Here is a 23,584-nt window from a genome sequence, read left to right as displayed (position 1 = left end):
TAAGATTTATAGCATAGTCAAACAGTCCATATATCATACACTATTTCAGTCCGTCCGGGGATTAATCAGTTGCAAAGTCCAGTGTCGAAAAAGAGGTCAATAAACTTACAAATATCAGTCCAGTAATATATCTCCTCGCAGTAGAGATATGAAGAAGTCAAACCTCTTTTCTTCCTTCAGCAACAGCAGAGAACACGCAGTTAACAAACCATCAATCCATCATCGTCAGCAAGCAATCCAGTAAGCCAGCAATCAATCCAGTTCTCTTGCTCCCTCTTCTGGCGATTTTACAACCGCACCCAAAATTACATGCTTTGGAGTTAAAGTGACACACACATAAACTCACTATCATAGTTTATATATATTATTTTATCCAAACTACGTTAGGTAACCTTGTTATTCCTAACAAATATAATTACCACCTATTGAGAATATATCTTCTGAAAAAAAAAAACCTCTGCATTGGTAACAGGAAGGGCATCTGGCCAGTTAACACTCAGATCCATTCAGTTGCCCATATTCCACCCCGCAAGGGATTATGGAGTTGTTAAAAGATGATGATGAAGATGCCTTCTATTCCAGGAGGAAGCTGGAAGGGTCAACACTGCAGAATGGTTTATAAAGCTATTGTTATCAAAATAAATGAAAACAGAAAAATTAGGAAAGGTATATGAAAGTATAACAAGTAGGAAAAAGTGCCAAATAAGCTAGGCAGGGGGATTTTCTGATGGTTCAGTATTTGAACCAAGATAAAGAAGTTTGTTAGTTGGCATCTTGCTCTCATTATTCAAAAAGAAAGAATATCTCAGATACTAAGACAATGAAACAAAAACAAGGCAGCAGTCATGTTAACTCCTCTTCATTTTTAATTAAATTCCACAAAGCATTTAATTTGAACTTTTGTCAAATCAGAACAAAGAACGAAATAAGCATAATAAATATCCTTTCAAAATACAGCATTGTACCCCTTCCATTGACAGTTCCTATTATATCAGCAGAATAGATACTTGAGGGGGTGGTGTAGATGAAAACACACACACAAGGATAGCAGCACGCAAATCCTGGGGCTAACATTTGTACTATATGTTACATGCGTCATCACTTTGCAATATTAATATTTGATGCCAGTAACCACAAGGGGGAAAAACTTTTTAGTAGTGGTGTCTCATTTGGGCGATCATTCTCTCACCCTTTTTTGGTAAATATTTTAGACTTGCTGAATATTCTTTTGCTGCTGATTTTATTGTGATTTTACCAGTTGTTTCTACTGGTATAATGCTACTGTTTATGAGTACCAAGAGAACAAAATATACTTAGCACAAAGTACTTTCATTAAGCAGCTTAACAATCTTTAATAACTCACTGGCTTTGTGGCAACATAAAATCAACTGCAATGATATTTCTTTATTTCACAGAGCCAAGCTAAGGTGTTATTATATAACTTGACTTGTTGTCTTTATGTCTTTGTCCATTTACTTATGTTTACATTTTACTACACTTGAACGCGAATTCCAAGAAAAATAACAACATAACTACACTGAAGCAACCATAAAATGCCTTAAAATTATCCATAAGCCAAGCAAAGAAAGAAGAAAGAAGAGGTGAAAGATATGCAGTCATTTGATATACAGACCACTGAAATTTCTCATAGATGTCCAAGAAAACAAATGTATGCTTCAGTGGTGGGATTCAAAAATTTGGGTGCGTGGCTTAGTGGGCATGGCAGGGGAAGGATACTGTAAAATCTCCAGTCAGAGGTTGTGATGATCCGGAGTGTATCAAAAATATAACAAAAACCAAAACATAAGTAAAAGTCCTTTAATTCCTTCAACTTGGCTTCACTGTTTAATTGTTCACAGTTGAAAATTAAACTATTTTCAAAATAACATTCCAAATGAAAGAAACACAGTTCAAATTCAAAGAGCAGATAATGAAGCAAAAAACAAAAACAAACCGCACTGAATAAAGTTTCACGACAGACCAAGATAAATAATTACAAACTTCAGGAAGATAACCAGGTACAGTCCATTGGAAGAGAGCCAACCAAGATAAACCTCATCTAGGAATAAAACACTAATTTGTCTCCAGCATTTGTTAGCACGCAGGTCCAAACTCTTATGCAGATCTCACACCTGCAACCCATGAAGAGAATCATGGCCCTCTCCTCCCAAATAGACCATGTTTTTCCCTGATCCTCTAATCCCTGCATGCCCTAGGATGGATAGGGGATGGGCCTGGGTCCTCCTCTGACTGCTCAGCCAGCCTCTGCCCTCCCCAGCCTCCTCCACCACCTCTGGAGATACACTTCCACTCCCTGTGGGCTGTTCCCCCTCTTCCTCAGAGTCAGTCTCCACCAGGGGCATGACAGAGGTGGTATTTGCTGGTTCTCTGAACTACTCAAAATTTCTGCTACCGGTTCCCCGAACTGGTCAGAACCTGCTGAATACCACCTCTGGTATGCTTCCCAGGAATCACAATTTCAATAACAGAGGAAATAGTGTATTTCAGGATCCAGCACAGGAAATGCCTTGTCTCATGTGCTCAACCACTAGATGTGCTCTCTCTGATAGGACACCCAGTGCCTGGATATATTCAAGAAGTCGATTGTTATAAAGATTGTAATATATCAAACCCAAATGTATTACTTTATGTATATCCTCATAAAGAAAGGATATATTATTCCATTAGACGTGATGAAGGTAAAATCTGTATTGATTCTTGTTATTGATAATGACTGATGGCAACGCTTACATGTGAAATCATATGCTGTATATAGAGTAAGAGTGCAATTATTTGATCTGATTAGGTTCTGCAGAAGGTAATATTCACAGACTCTTGCCTATATAGTAATTATGAAGTCTTTGAAATCAATTACAACTTTCAAAATTAGTTCCATTGTTTATTTATTGACAACAGGTTATATTGTCTACTTGCAAAACACTGAATGATGAATGATAAAACACAATAAAATGTTAACATAGATGTTCTGCTAAAAAGCATTGCCTATAAAGCATATCCAGGCAAAGTCACCAGTGTTCATCCACACAGCACTCTGCCATCAAAGAAAAGTTTTCAGTGCACACAAAAAAAGCATTCAATCCTACAATCCCATCTACTATCTTGATTTCTTGTTTTTTCCTTTTTATCTTCCTGCAGATCCCTTGATTCCAGTGCCTTCCTGAAAACCCACATCTCTGGAATAGTATTCACAACAGATTGACTCATTTTCCTGAATTTTCAAAAACAAAATCCAGTTGTTTTGACATGCCTTCAAGACTTGATATCTTGTTCTCTGCTGCAAGAGAATATTACTTTGCAACTGGTTGCTGACAATGTGGGGACTATTTTGATTTTGATAAATTACCTTTTATCTGAATGCTGTATTTGGGCATTTAGCAGCTAAGAATCCATTGTGATTAGAATAGCAAAAAGGCCCAGTACACAAGCCAACAAACACATCTGTTTTCAATGTGACTGTTTTTCTCAGAAAATGAGTTTCCTTATCGATGCCAAATATCTTTTTATATCTGTCATTCGTTTTATTTATATTCTGATAAAATTCATAAACACTAGGCAAATACATACACTGAAGTAAATATTTTGATCTATAACCACCATATTAATTACTGTATTATGGCAATTATATGTCCACAACTCAATGGCAATATCACTTGATTAGAAGCTATTACATATATATTTGAGTGCACTTTTAATCCATTGACGGCTAATGTGTTCTAGAAAGCACTGCTATTGACCATAATGTTTTATGCATGGTTCTGAAGCTATTTAAAACCACACAGGATAATTGAGTTGGACAAGTCTGGGAATTTAAATTACACAAGATATTCCTCTGAGGCTTCTCTCTGTTTTGAAATCAAGACATTTTCAAATAAATAATATATAATAATTTTAATAATTAAATAATAAATAATAATAATTTTGATTTCTCATCCACATACTAAAAAATACTGAAGTTTGCTGATGACACAGCAGTGATTGGTCTCATTCGAGACAACGATGAATCTGCATACAGACAGGAGATTATACAACTTGCCTCGTGGTGTAACCAGAACAATCTAGAACTGAACACACTCAAAACCATAGTAATGGTGGTAGACTTTAGAAGAAACCCTCCCATACTACCACATCTTATAATACTGGACAATACAGTATCAACAGTAGAGACATTCAAATTTCTAGGTTCTACTATATCATATGACCTAAAATGGACACCTAACATCAAAAACTTTGTTGCTTGTATCCTTATGATTTATATTGACTGTTTCCTAGTATGATTTGATTGTTGATTGTACCCTATGACTATACTTAAGTGTTGTACGTTATGATTCTTGATTCTTAACAAATGTAACTTTTCTTTATGTATACTGAGAGTATTTACACCAAGACAAATTCCTTGTGTGTCCAATCACACTTGGCCAATAAAGTATTCTATTCTATCTATCTATTCTACTAAAGATAATTCAACACCATAGATTTGCTGCCACGGGAAAAAAATATCAAGATCTTGGATTTCTCCTAATTGCTAGATAACATCAGCATAGCACACAAGCCAACTAAAGCCCTTCAAAACATCCTAAGCAACAAAAGACCCAACAACCCCAAAAGAAAAAAAACAGGAGTCATCCACAATATACAATATAACGACTATAACAACCACTATGTAGGACAAACAATCAGAAGATTGGCAGAATGTATCCAAGAATATTAATCAGCACTCAGAAGACATGATGAAAATTGTTTAATTTCACAACATATAGACAGATTTAATCATAGTTTCAATTGGGAAACTGTGATGATCCTAGATCAAGCCAAGTAAAAAAGACATCGGGGAATTTCTAGAAGCCTGGCACCCTGACAAATCAGCTATTCATAGGCACATAGAAATTAACAACATCTATAGACTATGGAAAAGTGATTATCACCCAGCCCAAAAAGGAACAAAAAGATCTAAACATCTCTCCACCAGCCATCAGCACCCAGATCAGCATAGATTAACTCCAAGACAACAATAAGCAAACAATACCCCAATCAAAAAATTGCCAAAACCAAACAGCCCAACTAAAGAATCTCTCAGAGCAGCCCCACCAACACTAACAGGCAAGCCACTAGAATATAAACTGACAGCAAACAGCACTCCTTACTAACACTGATGATGTTACCTAGTTTGGGTAATGAAATGTCTTCAAGAAAAAAACCCACCTCAGAGAACACCAAGGACCCTTCATGATAGATAACATATTTTAAAAAAATCATTGGCAAGGTCAGCTATAGGTCAATAGCTGCTATAAACCAAGATTTGGGTGAGGGGGTAACATTGCATCATTGGATTACTGTACATTAAAATGCAGATTTTCCATGTTGACAGTTTTAGTGGATATGCATCAATTTGCTAAGAGCCTGGGATAAATCTGCCAGATAGAGATTGATCAGTAAAAGAGCAAGCACATATCCTTGCCTGATTGCCTTTGTGGAGCAAAATAACATTAGAGACATGGCCATTTATGTTGCATTGTACCTGAGCTGAGGTGTTAAAATATAATGCTTTTAATAAAACCCAGAGGCAATGCTCAGTTAACAGATGCTCTAGGTTGGACTTTGCAAAGATGGAACTGAATATGTTTATGTGCTGCCAGTTTAATCTGAGAATTTCTAAAAGCAAAGACATGGTTGAAATCAAAACAAATGCATGACCCCCCAAAAAATAGCTGGCAGAAAGTATATAAAAACATAAAATTGTCTTAGAAAACATTACTTCTAATATATGTATATTGTTGTAGTGACTCAGTGCAGCCATATTGGCTATTTTGTTTCTTTGCTTTAGCACAATAGGACTGGCAAAGTTACAGGAACAATATCATGAGAGAAATTTATCTTTTTATCACACATCAAGGTTGGTCCATAATCTCAGATGCTGCACAAGCAGTGAAATAATTAAACTCATGAAAGAGTGAAGGAATCTGCCTCCCTGGCCCTTGTATTACATCAGTTGACAACCTCTTAAAAAGCACTTTTTTCTGGAGTCCTTCAAAACTGGATCATTGTATGATCCAAAACTGTTACTAGTTTCTTTATGCCGCAGTAGATAGGACTGTGAATTTGAGAACTCCAGGTTGTTAGCTCAATCCAGACATATGTTTCTTTCACCTTGGGAAAAAAATGCACTGTTTCATGGGCAAAAATTATTCATATATTCATTTTAAAAAATGCAATACCAAAGCCTGTGCTTCCAGGTCCCCCCAAAAAAGTTTAGGTAAAATATTTATTTTGTTTATTTTTGAAAAGTTAATGAAAACATGAAATTAAACATAATAGAAGGTCCAGTAGCATTTGCCAATATATAAATATTGGTCCTATCAAAAATCAGCAGAGTTATCTATAGTTTATTCTTCTTAAGAGTAAATAACTTACAAAACATTGATTGCTAAAAGTTACATTTAACAGGGACCTATTTTTGACATGGTTGACTCAAGAAATGTAAGCATTATTGAAAAAAAGATTTAAAAAGTACAAAAAAATAAAGCAAAGCAGAAAACTTAGCAAAGTTAAGTTAACTTAGAGTTAACTTAGAGTTAAGTAAAGTTAATTTAGAGTTAAGTAAATTGTTCAATATTTCATTCATTAATTTCATTAAATATATAACTTTGAAAATGAGAGATCACTATTAAAATCCAAACAACATATAAATATCAGCACAGTATAAACAATAAAAGAAATTTAAAAATAAAGTACATTCTGTCCAAGCCACAGAAGATCTATTCTGATTTAACCCATTCTTTAGAAAGAAAGATGCATTTTCCAGTAGGAAGCATAAGTTAGTCTGTTTTTCTGGTTCATTACCGAGTGCTTAAAAACCAATTTGGGGTGGGGGGCGGGAGGTTGCCTTATTAGGTTAGAATTAATCAGAGCAATTCAATGTGCATAGAAACAAAGCATTAGAAAATTCCAGCCAGCAAATTGCTTACTTGTCTAAAATGTTGGTCCAGAACACTTAGAGCAGTTACAAAAATATCCATTCAAATCTGAAGGTACCCTCTAATAAATGGAACCTATTTTAAATGTTAGTATAATATGTAGCCTGGATACAGAATTACTCCCTGGCTTTCATAAACTCTTATCTGTCCCATTTTGAATGAAATTGGCATTCCTTTACAATGTTTCTTTCCTTATATAAACTGATACTAGTCAGAATGAAATCATCTCATCTAACTGGCTCATGGCATCCTATTCTCATGGCATCCTATTCATTACACGATCCACCACATGGGAACAGAAATGTATTAAATACAAGAAGCCAGTGTCATAGATGGAATAGTGGAATGAACAATAATAAAATAATATTATTGCTCCCATAATCTGAATGATTGGCTAGGGAAATATAATGTATTTGCTTGTTTTGCCTTGAAGACAGAAGTTTAACTTGCTGACTAATATAGTCATTCAGAATTTGCTTTGTCTTCCTTTTATTCTTGAAGTATTGGCATCAGAGGTGGTATTCAGCAGGTTCTGATCAGTTCTGGAGAACCAGTAGGGGAAATTTTGAGTAGTTCGGAGAATCGGCAAATACCACCTCTGACTGGAGATTTTACAGTATCCTTCCCCTACCACGCCCACCAAGCCACGCCCACAGAACCGGTAGTAAAAAAAAATTGAATTCCACCACTGATTGGCATTAAATACATTTTTTGCAGTTAGAATTTAGATCTGAATGTATTGCTGATTTTTCTAACCAATCAACTTAATGGTTACAGAATATGTCTTCCAGTAATTCATTCTCATATATCATACTTGCAAAATGAATTGTTTTGATTTTTTGCCTTTCTGTTCTCTGCCTTGAAATTAATCAGTAAACTACTATTGAATTAAATATATCTGTGCATGATAAACTTCTATTATAGTTCCATAGATTAATTTCTTTGTCAACATTATTATTAGAATCTATCAAGGCACCAGCATCAGATGAATTAAAGTTTGAAACATGATTATAATATTTCTTCATTTTGTTGTGAACAAGGCTAACATCTCATCAATGTTTCTTTTTTTAAAAAAAATTTTTATATAATTTTTATTCTAGAAAAAAAACATTTATTTGACATACATTTAAAACAGACAAATCACACACACACACACACACACACACACACACACACACACACATATATATATATATATATATATATATATATATATATATATATATATATATATATATATATATATATATATGAATAGCGGGAAAACCGAATAACATCCATATATATATATATATATATATATATATATATATATATATATATATATATATATATATAATACACATACATACATACATACATACATACATACATATATACATTTTACAGCGTATATTGAGCAATGGTTTTTTTTTTCTTTATTTTTATCATTCACGTGATCTGCCTTGTTACAATAACTCCTTCGTTCTTTTAATGTTTTAATTTCTCTATATAGTTTATAATTAAATGCACGTCTTCTGTCATTTCCATAACTTATCCAAATATCAAATATTACCTTTTCTTTAACCAATCATACCAAATGTTCCATATTTCATAATAGTCACCATCTTGTTTATTTTTTAACAATTTGGTTAGGCTATCCATCTCAGCACATTCATGTATTTTTTTAATTACCATATCCTCTGAAGGAATGAAAGACAGTTTCCAGTTTTGTGCATAGGTTATTCTGGCCGCAGTTATGATGTGCAAAATTAAATATTGATATTTTTTCTCCACTTTTAAATCTATCATACTTAGCAGAAAGGTTTCAGGTTCAAGTTTTAAATTTTGTTTTGTTATATTTAAAATCCAATTTCTAATATTTCTCCAAAACTTCTGAGCACATGGGCAAGTCCACCACATGTGAAAATATGTTCCTTGTGCGTAGTTACATTTCCAACAGTTGGGTGGTAGGTTGGGGAATATCTTAGCCAGTCTCGCAGGAGGTAGGTGCCTGTGATGAACCATTTTATATAAGTTTTCTTTATACGAGACTGACATGGTTAATTTGTAATTTGTTTGCCAGATGTGTTCCCACTTATCTAATTCAATACTATGACCCACGTTTTTAGCCCAAATTATCATAGATTCTGTGACTGTTTCTTCTTTTAATTTGTAATCCAAAAGATATTTATATGTTTTACTAATTGTTTTCTTTTCCTCTCCTAGCCATATTTTATCTAATTCTTGTGGGATCATATTAAAGCTAAATTGTTCTCTATCTTTTTTATAATGGGTTTGTATTTGTGCAAAGGGCCACCATGCTATCTCCTTTCCTTGAATTTGTATTTGGTTCCTATTTTTAAGCTCTCCAGAATCATATAGTAAATCTTTATACCTGACAATATTTTCATAATCCAATAGATTTGGATATGTGACTGCTTCCAATGTAGATAGCCACAATGGAACCTTTGGGTAGTGTTTTTTTTTAATCTTTTCCCAGATATTGAACAACACATTTCTTACATGGTGCCTTTGGAAATATGAATGTTGTTTAGACTTTCCAACCCACATGAAGGCGTGCCAGACAAGTTGGAGATCAAAACCTTCTAATACTAATAACCTTCTATTTTCTAATTTTATTTATTTTATTTATTTATTTGATTTGCCAATTGTTTACAAGATAATAAGTATAAGTGTATACATAGTTGTGAATACATGAAATGGGTACATATAAGAAAATAAAAGAAGAATAAGAAACAATAGGAGAGGGACGGTAGGCACGTTGGTGCGCTTATGCACGCCCCTTACAGACCTCTTAGGAAAGGGTGAGGTCAATAGTAGACAGTCTAAGGTTAAAGTTTTTGGGGTTTGGGGAAGAAACTACAGAGTCGGGTAGAGTATTCCAGACATTGACCACTTAAATTAAATTGACATTTAACCCAATCCTTAAGCCAGTTTACTATAGCAGCATCATAATATAATTCAAAATCTGGAAGGCCAAATCCTCCTTTTTTCTTGGCATCCTGTAATAATTTATATTTCACTCTGGGTTTTTTCCTCTGCCATATAAATTTAGATATACATTTGTTTAATTCTACAAAAAAGTTCTTTTCCAACTTGACTGGCACTGTCTGAAACAGGAACAACAGTTTTGGCAAAATGTTCATTTTTACTGTTGAAATACATCCCAATAACAATAACTGCAATTTGGCCCAATTATCTAAATCTTTAACTATTTGCATTATTAACTTATCATAGTTATATTTTTTAATCGACGAACATCTAGAAGTCAACCAGATCCCTAAGTATTTTACTTTATTTAACCACCTGCATACCTAATTTATTTGCTAGTTCTTCCTTCTGCTCCTTTGTACAGTTTTTTGTTAACACTTTTGTTTTTTCTTTGTTAATTTTTAACCCTGCCACCTTTCCATATTCTTCTATTTCTCTTAGTTGTATAGGGCTCGTTTCTAAGGGTTCTTCTAATATAAATGCCATATCATCGGCGAATGCCTGGAGTTTATATTCTTCTTTTTAAATTTTTAGTCCTCTAATCTCTTTTTTTTGCCTAATTTGTGCCAAGAGCGTCTCTTCTGCCAATATATACAATAGAGGAGCTAGGGGGCGGCCTTGTCTTACTCCCTTATTTATCTTTATGGTATCTGTATTTTCCCCATTTATTAATATTTTTGTGGTTTGCATGTTATAAATTGTCTTAATAAATCCTATAAAATTTTCACCAAATTTCATGCCTATCAGTTGTTTAATAAGGAAGTTCCAATTCAGGTTGTCAAAAGCCTTCTGGGCATCTAAAAATATCAATGCCATTGTCTTGGTTGAGTGTACTTCATAATATTCTAGTATATCCATAATGGTTCTTGTATTTGTTTTTATTTGCCTATGGGGGAGGAAGCCATTCTGATCAGTGTGGATAATTCTACTTAATACTCTTAGAGAAGAAGGGGAAGCCAAAAGACTAAGAAAAAGAGAGCCTAGAACAAGAAATGAAATGAGAAATGCCTCACACAGTCAGTGACACTGATAGAGAAATCACTTTATTTTCAGTCAACATCAATGGTTTAAATCTATCATCAAAAAGAAAACAGATATTTGAGAAACTTAAAAATCAAAATGCTGACATAATTTGTATCCAAGAAGTGCATATTCCAGATAATCAAGCAGACCTCTTAAAGAATATAAATTTGAGTAAAATGTACTCGGCACTTGCAAATAAAAAAAAAAGAGGTATTATAGTATATGTAAAGGATTGGTTGCAACATAAACAAATATACAAAGATCAAGAAGGGAGAATGCTCTTTATAGAAATAAATGTAAATCAGAAAAAAATGTTATTAGTTACAATATATGCCCCGAATACAAACCCAAAAGACTTTTATAATAGGCTTCACCATAAAATAACAGAATTTGAGTATGCTAATGTATGCATTGTAGGAGACTATAATGCAGTCCCAGACAAAGATAAAGATTATAGAACTCCCCCCCCCCAAAAAAAAAAGAAAGAAAGAAAAAGGAGAATACTCCCTTCGTCTTTTAATAAAATGGTAAGAGAACTTGAAAGATGTGTGGAGAGAATTAAATCCAAATAAAAAACAATATACTTTTTTTTCGAACCCCCACCACTCTTGGTTCAGAATAGATCAGATATGGATGGACCCTGGGCCAATGGAGAATATTGAAAGGATCAAGATTTTGCCAAATCTATGGGCTGACCATAATCCCATTCAAATTAAATGGAAAGGAAAGAGAAAAAATCTCATCAATTTTTATAATGTTACTGTATGATTTGCCCTCAAATTCTTTTAGTCCTGAGATATATAAGAAAATCTTAAAAGTAAGTGATAAGAAACTGCTCTAATATTTTGCTCACAATATTAATGTATTATTCTCACCCAATCATCGACTGCTAATTTAGGTACAAATTTCCTGCACAGCCCTTTCAAATAATATCTAATCATCTAGAAAGGTCACAATTCAATACCAAGGGATCTGCAGATCTTCAAAAAAATTATTCTTTACTTTCTTCTTTGGCGGGCAATTTTATAGACTGACATTTTTCTGTATTTGTTAATAAAATCATTGAAATGTTCACTAGAACAAAGGAGCTGGGGATCAAATAGAATTTGATCTTACATTTTTTTAAAAATGTTATTATTTTACATTTAAAAAAAAGAAAAGGTCAAATAATCCATTCTAGTTTTGTCTTAACTATCACAAAAATGTTGTTATAGAATGAACAGTGCCGATCCAGATTTTTATCTTCAACATTTGATGTGAAAAGTATCAAAAGCCTGCAATCTTTTGGATAACTATTTTACTGATTTCTATATATTGATCTGGCAACTTGGTCAAGAATGGCAGCTGTTCACCCTTCCAGTTTGCAAGGCTTCGGCGGTGGCAGGAATCTGCAATCGTGCGCGGTTCCTGCTGCGCTCGCTGCCGAAATGCCTCCGATCCAGCTGGATCTGGAGGATATGGTTGCCCCGTAGAGGCAACCAAAGATAGAGGAGATCCGGGTAGGGGCTTGGGTGTATCGCAAACCCCCTCCTCAGCCGGCTAAACTCCTTTTTCCCAAGGCGGTGGAGCGGCGGTCAGCAATGGCCGCCACAAAGAAGCCTGCAGCCGGACAAGATTGTGCAGGAGGAAGTCGGAGAAAGTGAAAGTTTTTGGCTGAACCAGGACAACAAGGAACCTTTAAACACCCTGGAAATTTAATCGCTTGAATGATACATTGTTTCCCAAGAAGACTGTAAAAGCGGGGGAAGAAAATTGAAAGGGAAAGTTATTTTCTCTTACTCTCCCTCCCCACGGAAATAGCAGATGGAAATCTGAAAAACCTGCTTGGGCACAGAAGGTAACTAAACTTGAAATTTAAAGCCAAGGGGATAAAAGATTTCTGAACATTGGAATTAAAAACTAATTATTATTTTTTTGCTATAAGTGGGAGGGAAGAGGTAAAGAACTTATTTTAAGATTGTACTGAAGGAGACTGCTTGGAATTTATAAGACCAGAAATAAATGGCAATAAGACTTGTAAAAAATTATTTTGGAACTGTGTAATTGAATTTTACCACAGGAAGAGAAAATATAAAAAGAAGAAAGTGCTAATGAAATAGTTTGTCTTGATTTGGACTGCTTTGTGACTTTGGGATTTTTGGGAACTATTTCTTGAAAGATTAAAAACATTTGGGTTGTTCTTAAAAAAAATGTCATTATCTGTTGAAGAATTGCAAATGGAATTTCAAAAGTTAAAAAAAGAGGAACAAGAAGGCAAGGGCTCTTCTGGATCTATTCTTCACTTTTTAGAAATGGCGATTTCTACCTACCAAGAAATACAACAACAAGAAGGCTGGGATGAAGAAGAAGAAGCCATCTTTAATGGACAAATAATCTTAGTTGAGGAAGAAAAGAGAAAGGGGGGAAAGAAAATGGAGAACTCAGAACTTAAAAAAGCAACCAAGAAAGGGAAAAATAAGATGAAAAATCGATACAATGTCAGAAAGCAACAGAAAAGAGAAATACAACAGAGAGGGGAGATTAAGAGAGTGGAGTTTGAGAGATGGGCGGGCAAAAAGGCTAGAATTGATAAGAAAGGAAGGGAAAAAGGAAAGAGAAGTCATAAAGGTTTAAAACAAGATGTTAAAAAACAGGTTTTTTTCAGAGACAAAGGGTAAAATATAATTTAAAAAAAAGATTCTGCAAAAGTACATAAGACTGTATTGTAGATATTAGTATTTGAAATCGAGTTAGAAAACTGAAATATTATATGAGTTAATAATGCATTAAAGGGAATGTATAAAAATGTTTAAGATTTAACAATAGAGTTTAACTTCCTATGGAATATTGTTTTTACTATATTATAAACTTAATTTTCTTTTTTTGTTTTATTATTCTAAAATGTAGTACTTAGAATGTACTAAGCAGAATCAGTATGGAAAGTATGTATTATTTTAAGTGTTAAATTTAGGGGAAAGATAAAAAGTTGTCATACTTCAACCAGTGATTACAGGAGAAATATTGTATTAGAAAGAAAAGATAAATAGATAATTGAAAGAGAACGGACAAAAGATGCAAGTATAATTATCTAAACTGAGATGAAATAAATAAAATAGAATTAAGAGAGTGAATAGAAGAGAGAAAATATATAGAAAATATAGAATGTTAAATAAGATATGAAATAGTATATTAAGTGAGCATGAATTTGATTTATGTCTGTACAAAAAGATGTAACCCAGGGTAAGCCGCTTTCCAAACAGAAGATTTATGTATTTATGTTTTGTGTTTTGTTTGTCTATGTTTGAACTAATAAAACGCTAGAAGAATGTTGGAAGAGAATAACGAAATTGTAAATAAGACAGATGGATACAATGAATATATACATTCCAAGGCAAAAGAAATATAATTGAATAGAAGGAAAGGGAGAAATAAAGAGAAGTTGGGAAAAGATATGAAGTTGAATAGATAAGATAAATATACATATTAAATTGTGCTTGTATGGAAATGTGATAATTTGGAATTATGCTGTCTTTAAATAAGATGTTTTATTTGTTTTTTCAGAAAAGAAGTCTTATGTTATTATATTCTACGTTTTGTTTGTTTGTGTATTGTTTTTAAAAATTAATAAAATTTGTTAAAAAAAAAAAAGAATGGCAGCTGTTCCTGAATAAATTTCTTCTGTTATTTACCAAGTCTGCAAAGCAGAGCTCCTTAGTTCCTTATTTTAACAAAAATGAGGAAATACATATTGGCAACACCCAAAATGGTTTTCACTTTCAGGAAAAGAAATAGAAATAATGCCAGTCTTAGAAAAATACTTTAAAAAAAAGAACTTCAGCAGAAATGAATTTTCCAATTATTAACTAATCTCATTCTTCTGATGTTCAAAGAACTAGAATTTAGAATTATGATGAGGGATTTTGGTTCAAAAGCAAATGCTATATGAATTGTCATTATGTTTCCATTTTTTTTTTAAATCTCCAGTTTAAGAGATCTTCCTCCTGAAATAGTTATTTTAAAAATAGGATATCTGTAATTCTATTTATTCTATTGTCTCAAACCACACAATTCAAATTTCTGCTTCATTTTTCTGATTCCCATTCTTTTAAGAATGGCGGGGTGGAGGAGATGAAAAGATATCCTGGTCCAATTGAGCAGAAAAGCTGAATTAAGTTATATTGTAGCTGCAAAGAATTCAGCTGATATTAACCAACTGGGATTTGATTAGTGTTCTTAGTGGTTCCTACTGTTTTCTCTATTACCACTTTGAAGGATGAAGACCATTATTGTACTGGGTCCATAAAAATTGTACTCATCATGTGGTTTTTAGCCAGGTAGAGGCTTGAAAGGTTGTAAAAACCTATGGAAAAATAGGAAAGAAAATGACCTTGAGCTTAAATTTATATAGGAGGATCCTTCAAACTGGGGAATTCATTGTTGAGCTACTTTGTATTTCTGTTATCAAATTAAACTATCTGAGATCATTTCACTTTCTCTCATAGGGAAGGTTCAGTAAATTCTTATATCATTTTAATTCCTCTAATACTTATTCTAACTCTTTTACTTTAATGTGAAAAACTATTTTTAAAATATCAGAATGTTGTTTTGCACTTTGTTTCAAAGGAGATGTATGTTAAAATTTTGTTACATGTAACATTAAAAAAATGCCCAATTTTAAAATAAATAAAATACACACAAATACCTAAAGTAATTTAAAATATTTTAGTTTAGTTTGGCAACAAAATACTTGTGATTAATTACAGATTGCCAGCATCACTTTACTCTTTCTTATTTTTAAGTTGTGGCTGACAAAGCCAAGCTATGAAGTCATTACTGGATCCCTCATTCAAATGCAATATGCTTTTTTTCTTTTTGCTGAAGAGTTGAAAGTAAGTTTTTTTCATGGTTATTTATATATTTATTTTTTAAAATATGAATGGTTGCCAAACTCAACCAATATAGAGTGTCTTTTTACAGCCCTTGAAAATATAACAATATAATGTCCTCAAAGGATCAAGAATAGGACATTAATAGGGAGTACACCAGTGGTGGAATTCAATTTTTTTTTACTACTGGTTTTGTGGGTGTGGCTTGGGGCGTGGCAGGGTAGGGATACTGTAAACTCTCCAATCAGAGGTGGTATTTGCTGGTTCTCTGAACTACTCAAAATTTCCTCTACCGGTTCTCCAGAATTGGTCAGAACCTGCTGAATACCATCTCTGGAATACACTCATTGATTAAAGCTAATCACTGTATTAATAAATGCTAGAGTAGGTTAGATGATGCCTCAGGTAAGGTAGGAGAATGTTTGTTGCCTTTTCTTTAATTTTTTTGAAAAAGGCAATTAATATGATTTCAAAATTATATGCAAATGCTTTGAAAAAGCATGGATTGTTTAAAAAATTAAAGTGTTTCTAGTAAAGGTGGTTTTGGTCTAGAGCCCAGCAAGGGGGGTTGGACTAGAAGATCTTCGAAGTCCCTTCCAGCTCTATTCTGATTGAATTGAATATATTGCTATGTAAGCTTACTGATAAAAGCATTTTGTTTTAATATTCTGGCAAAAATAATAAGGAATCAAAACTTAGTTTCACTTGCAGGCAGTAATTCTATGAATCATCTTTTTTTTTGTTATTTTGCTCCTGGACTTATCCATCAAAAAGGAAAAGAGACCAATTTCTTATTCATTTTCTGTAATTTGTAGCAACCTTTTAATAACTTTGAAATAGTTTTACCTTCAGGCTGAATGTCCTTTAAACATATTGCCAAATATATTCCCATGAATTTTTAAAAAATAGGATTCTTTTTATCCTCTAATTATGTGGGCTTAATACAGTTGGCAGGCATCTTAAAGCACATCTCCAAAACACAGTTATCAGAGAGTATGTCCTACTTGACTTAAAATATTTGCATTGGATTAACAGTTTCAATTCATTTCATCTGGGTTCTAGATTATTGAGTCTCTTCCAGATTTCTGATGATGATGATGTTATGCATTCAGTCATATCCAACTCTTGGAAATTCTATGGACCACATTGGGCCAGGTCTTTCCATATCTTCTGATTTTGCACTACTTCTTTGGGTTGTTCTATGCTCTGGTTGGTGTCAGCTTTGATGGTGTCCAGTCATCATTTTCTTTGGAGGCCAGGTTTCCTTTTACCATTAACCCAATCAGCAAATGTACAGCTATTTTTTTTCCAAACACACACAACAGGTACTTTAAATTCTTTTGCACAAACTGTAACGAGATTCATTTTTTATTTTACATTTTATTCCATGCTGAGATTTCTATCATGTAACATCTCTTGACTTTAAAAAAGGATTCAAAGGCTTATTACATTGGAAATAGGATTTGTTCCCAGGATATTTATTTCTCCTGTTTTAGATTTTAAGTACTGATACCCTGCCTGAAGAGTAGTAGACAGCTCAAAAATCAAATCACTATCAGAATTAAAAACAATCTATAACATAAAACCAAAATAAAAGCAGAGAAAAGCCTAGACTGAGCTCTGCCATACTATCTGCTGGACCTTAAAAAAATATCAACAGGATTTACTGTGTATAATAAGTTAAGAAAATAGAAAGGAAGAATAAGGATGTAAAACTAAACATGTAGATCAGATTATCATTGTCAAGTTGATTTTGCGTATTTGGATTTAGTCGGTTTAATGAACCCTAGAACATACTTTTAATATTTACTATGCTCTGGGTTGATTCTAATTAACCGTTACCACATTCATATGTTTAACAAATGTAGAAATCTGAAGTTTTAAGTACTTTCTCATTCCTGATTGACTTTAATTAACTTGCTCCAAACTCAGATCCCAGGAAAACCTTGGAAATATCCATGTAATTGCCTTACCTCAGGTTTACTTATAACTATGATAAATAACACAGGGAAAATTATCTAAGTTTATTAGAATTGGGAAAAAAAACCTAGGAAACAACAATACAGCAATCTGCTGGTTTTTAATTATACATTCATTGTTAACAATAATAAAGACTGTTTCCAGAGCTTTTTTAAAAAATTAAAAAATAAATGGCTTTGTGATTCCCTGCAATCTAATTCTACAACAGAGGTCCTCAAACTTGGCAACTTTAAGACTTGTGGACTTCAACTCCCAGAATTCCATAGCTGGCTGAGGAATTCTGGGACTTGAAGTCCACAAGTCTTAAAGTTGCCAAGTTTGAGGACCCCTGTTCTACAGTATTAACATAAGAAAATAAAATTTAGAAAAGCATAATGAAATGTGGACTGGTATATATCTAAGTGCTGTTGCTATTGTTCTGAAAATATACTGTATATATACTGAATATACTGAACTGAAGGCATCCATTATACAAAGAAATGGTATGAGAGCATCTTTCTCAAAGCAGCAACTTATATCTTTCATAGGTCACTTCTTGCTGAAGTGATAAATCCTAGAAATACAGGTTTCAGTTAACAAGGCTTTTGTTAAGATTGGAGCCCAATCTATATAGAACCTTTGTGGCTGCCATCTTGACTTTTTAACCACACTTTGCAGATACTCTACTATGTAGAAAGAATAAATCATATCAGGGACAGTACGTTTGTTCAAGAAAACATTGAAGTGCCACATTTAATTCAGATAACATTAAGTCTGACAGTGGTGTTCATAGGCATTTTGTGCCGAAATTTGTCACTGCATTTTCTTCTCCTGTAGAAAAGGACAACATTTTTACTCCTCAGTCACAATGTGCTTGGAAGTTGCTTTAGAGTTTCTTTGGGGCATATTTCATAGCTGCAAGAATTTAGAAAGTGCTGGTGGAAGTTAGTTTTGCTCAGCTAAAGGAGATCCATTGCTCATCACCCATTGGCATTTTACAGATGCTTGGAAAACCAGAAAGAGTGCAGATGCTGAAGAAATGACTGAACAATGAAATGAACAACAATCATAAAGTGCTTGACACCGTACTGCATCCCCACTTCATCTATGTCAAGGGTACTCAATTGAAGGGAATTAAAGCACCATGCCCCATTACATTAAATGAGTATGGTTAAAAAATAAAACTTCAGAATAAATTTTCAACAGAGATATACATGGGATAGCACTAATCTCTTTTTTGATAAGCAGTTGGGTTAACAGAACTTCCAAGAAAGAACATTAAGAGGATATTTAAAAAAAGACAATTGTTGGTAATTATTGTGAATAATGAGGCAGTAAAAATTAATCAGATATACACTACTAGTAATATAGATAATTTTAGAAACCAGATAAAATTGCTATCTCTTTTTTAGAGCATAAGACCTTTGTGTCTTAAGAAAATATATATTGCTTTCCCATGCAGCATTTTGTACAACAGCATGAAAACTCTTCCATAATACTCATACTTGCATTTAGAATTCTTTATTGGCAAACTATGATTGGACACACAAAGAATTTGTCTCCGGTGCATAAGATATGAGGGTACATACAAACAATAAAGTGACAAATCATAGATCATAAATCATAAGATATAATCATAACCATAAGGTACGAGCAACAAGTGATAAATCATAAGATGCCTATAGGAGACGGTAGTAGGAAGATGAGAAGGTGAGAAAGATGAGAAGATGGGAAAGATGACAAAGATAATAGCAATGCAGCCTACTACATGGTTAAATATCTTTAGCCATAAGACAGTGTTGTAGGAGTTAGGTGTTTAGCAGAGTGATTGCATGGGGGAAGAAACTATCTTTGTGTCAGGTTGTTTTCGCATGCAATTCCCTTTAGTGGTTTCCTGACAGGAGAAGTTGAAAGTTTATGTCTAGGATGTGAGCAATCTGTATATATTTTCTCAGCCCTTTACAGATCCTTAATGGAAGACAGACTGGTTGCAATTGTTTTAATTATTTAGTAAAATATATGTGTGCCGGATATATGTGTTTCTCTTACTTTAATATAACACAGTTCCCTATTTCTTTTCCTAAGCATTTTTATTTTCTCATTTAAAATCAGAGCTTTTTATTCCTCTACTTATGAGATTTAATTATCAACATTATATGAGGTAATCTTGTAGAAATATTTAGGAAAGGAAATTTTCATATCGTTGCTCAACATTCCACTCAATAGTGAAATAAAACATTGTAAAGAGAAGTTGTGAAAGTAAAGCACTAGGAACAGCTTTGATAAACAAAACACTATATTAAGACTAAATTGCAATAGTTTTTACAGTTGTGTGCCTTTGCTCAAGTTATTGATTAAAAAAGCAGGAAATGTATCCCAGACTTAATTAGTTTTATTTTATATTCTGACATTTCAACTTATAGTTGATCATTCTCTAAATGATCATCTATAACTGTCCTGTCCACAACAAATGGCCCCAAGAATAAGTAATTAATCATAAATGTGACAAAGACAGAGCATTTTCTTTTAAAAATATACCAAGAACTTCAACAAGTTAAAGAATTGACACAATGTCACCTGTGAAATGTTCTCAGGTATAAACTATTATTTTCAAAGTAAACATTTAATTGTTGATAAATATAATGATTACCCTGCTAAGAAACATATTTTATGGGGAAAAATTTAAAATTGGCCTGAAATATTAGAGAATGAACTGCAACTTTGCACTGCAAAGTTGAAAGGGTTGTTTGCATAAAGTGGGTAGCATATCTTGAAAAATTACTACAGGTAATTTCCAATTTAGTTTACATGCAGCACATTCCACATCATCTCTATATACAGATCAAAACTCAATTTAGCTAGCAAAAATATTGTTTGACTGTTGTTTATTAAATATCAGCAAACATGAAAACTAATTAAATGGGACAAAAAGCAGGCAAAACACACAGAGGGAGACGAATGAGAAAGATATAAAAGGACAAAACCTCTATCAACAATATGAACAATCTTCTACTATATTTACTATAACTATTTTAAAACCTAGACTTTCCAAAGACACAGATTTTTCAAGAGCTACTGGAAAACATAGTGTGAGTAATTAGTGTACCTGATTTAATTCTTAAATAATTTTAACTATAAACCAGCAGCAGAATAGAGATGGAAAATAAGTAGCAGTTAATTCTCCATTCAATATCATTAAAGATACGATTGGGTGGATGGAGATGCTGTCTATCAATGCCTTGCCGCAGGAAGAGTGATGGGAGTACACTTGAAGTGGTTTTGGTACCTCTCTGAATCCCTCTATGTTAGATACTATTGCTCTGATTGTGACCTTTTCTTTCGAGACATGAAAGTATTTCCCTTACAGAAATCACCTGGCACAGGACCAAAATAGCAATAGCGCTTAGACATGTATACTACCCCATAGTGCTTTACAGCATTCTCTAGGAGATTTACAATGTCAGCATATTTCCCCCAACAATCTGGATCCTCATTTTTCAAACCATGGAAGGATGGAAGGTTGAACCAACCTCAAGCCACATCAGAATCGAGCTCCAGGCTGTGGCCATCTAACCACTGCACAATCAAAAGCATTGGTTACTTTTATGAATGACCTCGTGTGATCAGGATAGGAAGGGAGTGTGCCTGTCATAGTCTTACTGAACATTTCAACAATCTGAGAATCATGGTAGACTTATGAAGAACCTGCAGGGGTTGTAGATTAGACAATCTGCATTATAGTGTTTCTCCTCTCTCCTGAATGGATGTGATAGTGGGGCAAGATAGATAAGTTTTTTCTTTGTGGGATGCCCCAAAGCTCAGCCCAATATTTTAATATTTCCTGTGGTAATATAATCTATTGATCATTTTATCATTTTCTGTAAGGCCTTTGAATAACTAGCAATAAGTCTAGGGATATAGACATTCTTGGTGGGGGTAGGAGTACCTTTGCTCATGAGTGTCTCATCCTGTTTGATTCTGCAAGTTTAGAAGGAATAGGAAAATGGGTGAAAGTTCAAGGTACACAGTTGTGCTTTCTCATGGGACTTTCCAAACTTTCCCATGAGACTTTCCGTGGCTGTATGATCTCATCCTAGTAAGGTAACATCTGGGACTTTCCAAGATTGTGTGTTCTCATGCTGGTGAAGTAATCTCCTGTTGAGGTCATTGTTTTCTGAATATGCATACTGTATTTTTGCTTGTGTTTTTTCTCAATAAATACTGCTACCTGAGTTCACTCAGGGCTGGCATTTTCTCAGACATTTCCCTGTGTCTCATTTCGAATGTCAGTCCACCATAAATGGTGACCCCGACGTGATAGCTTGGAAGGCTATACGTTTCCCGCATCCTATACTCATCGTCGCGGACGTCGACTGGGCCCTCATCTTCTTCGCTGGACGAAGATAGATTCTTTTCGTGAGTATGGGGGAGATCTCTCGAAGGCTCAGAAAGAGCACATCAGGGAATTGAGAGGGATCATTGGGAATAGTTTTGGATTTGGAATTGGCAGTAGGGGTTGTGCTGTAGGAAAGAAAGAAATTGAGGACTTACTACAGTATGTTTGGAAAAATATTAAGTCATATCCGGAGGGAGGGTGGTGTATTGTTGCATGCTATTCCTTTGGATGAGTCTAAAAGTCAGAATTTGAGCACATATAACAATTTTGTTTATTGGAATCCTGATCCGACAAAGAAAAATCAGACTTTGTATATGGCTAAGGTGACCTTTACCACGACAGCTTCGGTTTGTTACTATCGCCCTCCAGTTGCAAACTCTATTGAGTTAGGTAATAGTACCCTTTGTAAAACGGTAGTGCTTATGGAAGGAGGCTGTATGGAGTGTGCTGCTATTACTAAAGGGGAAGAGGCAAGGAACATTTCTGTTCCAGGCTGTGTCAATAATTCAAGAACATCCAGTTCGTTGTCTAAGGCTCTGTCCATCGCCGATGACTGCTGTGTTAATAGAACAACTACTAAAATGAAGGGAATTACACACGGGGCATATGTTCTTTGTAATTGGATGTGGTTGATGTGGAAGTGGGAAAGTCAGGCTGCGGCCAATACAAATCTGAGAAATGTGGTCTATTTTCCCCTTCCTGATGGTCTATGGCTGCTGTGTGGAGACACGGCTTATCAGCAATGGCCAAAAAATTGGACAGGGGTTTGTACAGTGGGTATGGTAGTTCCTGTTATCTATAAGCTGGATTCACTTCCTTCAGATACTCGGATCCGAAATCGTCGGGAATTGGATTCAGGTCTAACCATGGGAGGTAATCTATGGACACAAATTTCTCGAGGTCTCATCCCGCCTTTGGGAATTGCTATGAACTATAGGGATATTCATATTTTAAATAATTTTACTGTTGCTATGTTTAATGATACTATAAAGAATATTAAGATGATTAATGTAGAAATGTCTGAAATTGTAAAGTTACTTTGCAAAATCGATATGCTTTAGATATTATGTTAGCTGCCCAAGGAGGAGTTTGTGCTTTAATTCATTCGCATTGTTGTGTTTTTATACATAATTATGAGCCAAACATTACAAAGACTGTTCAGGACATGGAAGATCGTATTGCTCAGCATCAATCTGGAGCCAATGGGTTTAATGCATCATTCTGGGACAGTCTGTGGTCCTGGCTTCCTGATGGATCATGGTTTCGCTCCTTATTGCAAGGGGTTGTTATTATTATTGCTATATGTATCTTATTATGTTGTTTTATTCAATGTATTCCTAATCTATTACAAATGT

Source organism: Notechis scutatus, chromosome 3 (genome assembly GCF_049901735.1).
Source record: "Notechis scutatus isolate UNSWTSFEM ecotype Mainland chromosome 3, rNotScu1.2, whole genome shotgun sequence".
Classification (NCBI taxonomy): Eukaryota; Metazoa; Chordata; class Lepidosauria; order Squamata; family Elapidae; genus Notechis; species Notechis scutatus.
This window is presented reverse-complemented; position numbering follows the sequence as displayed.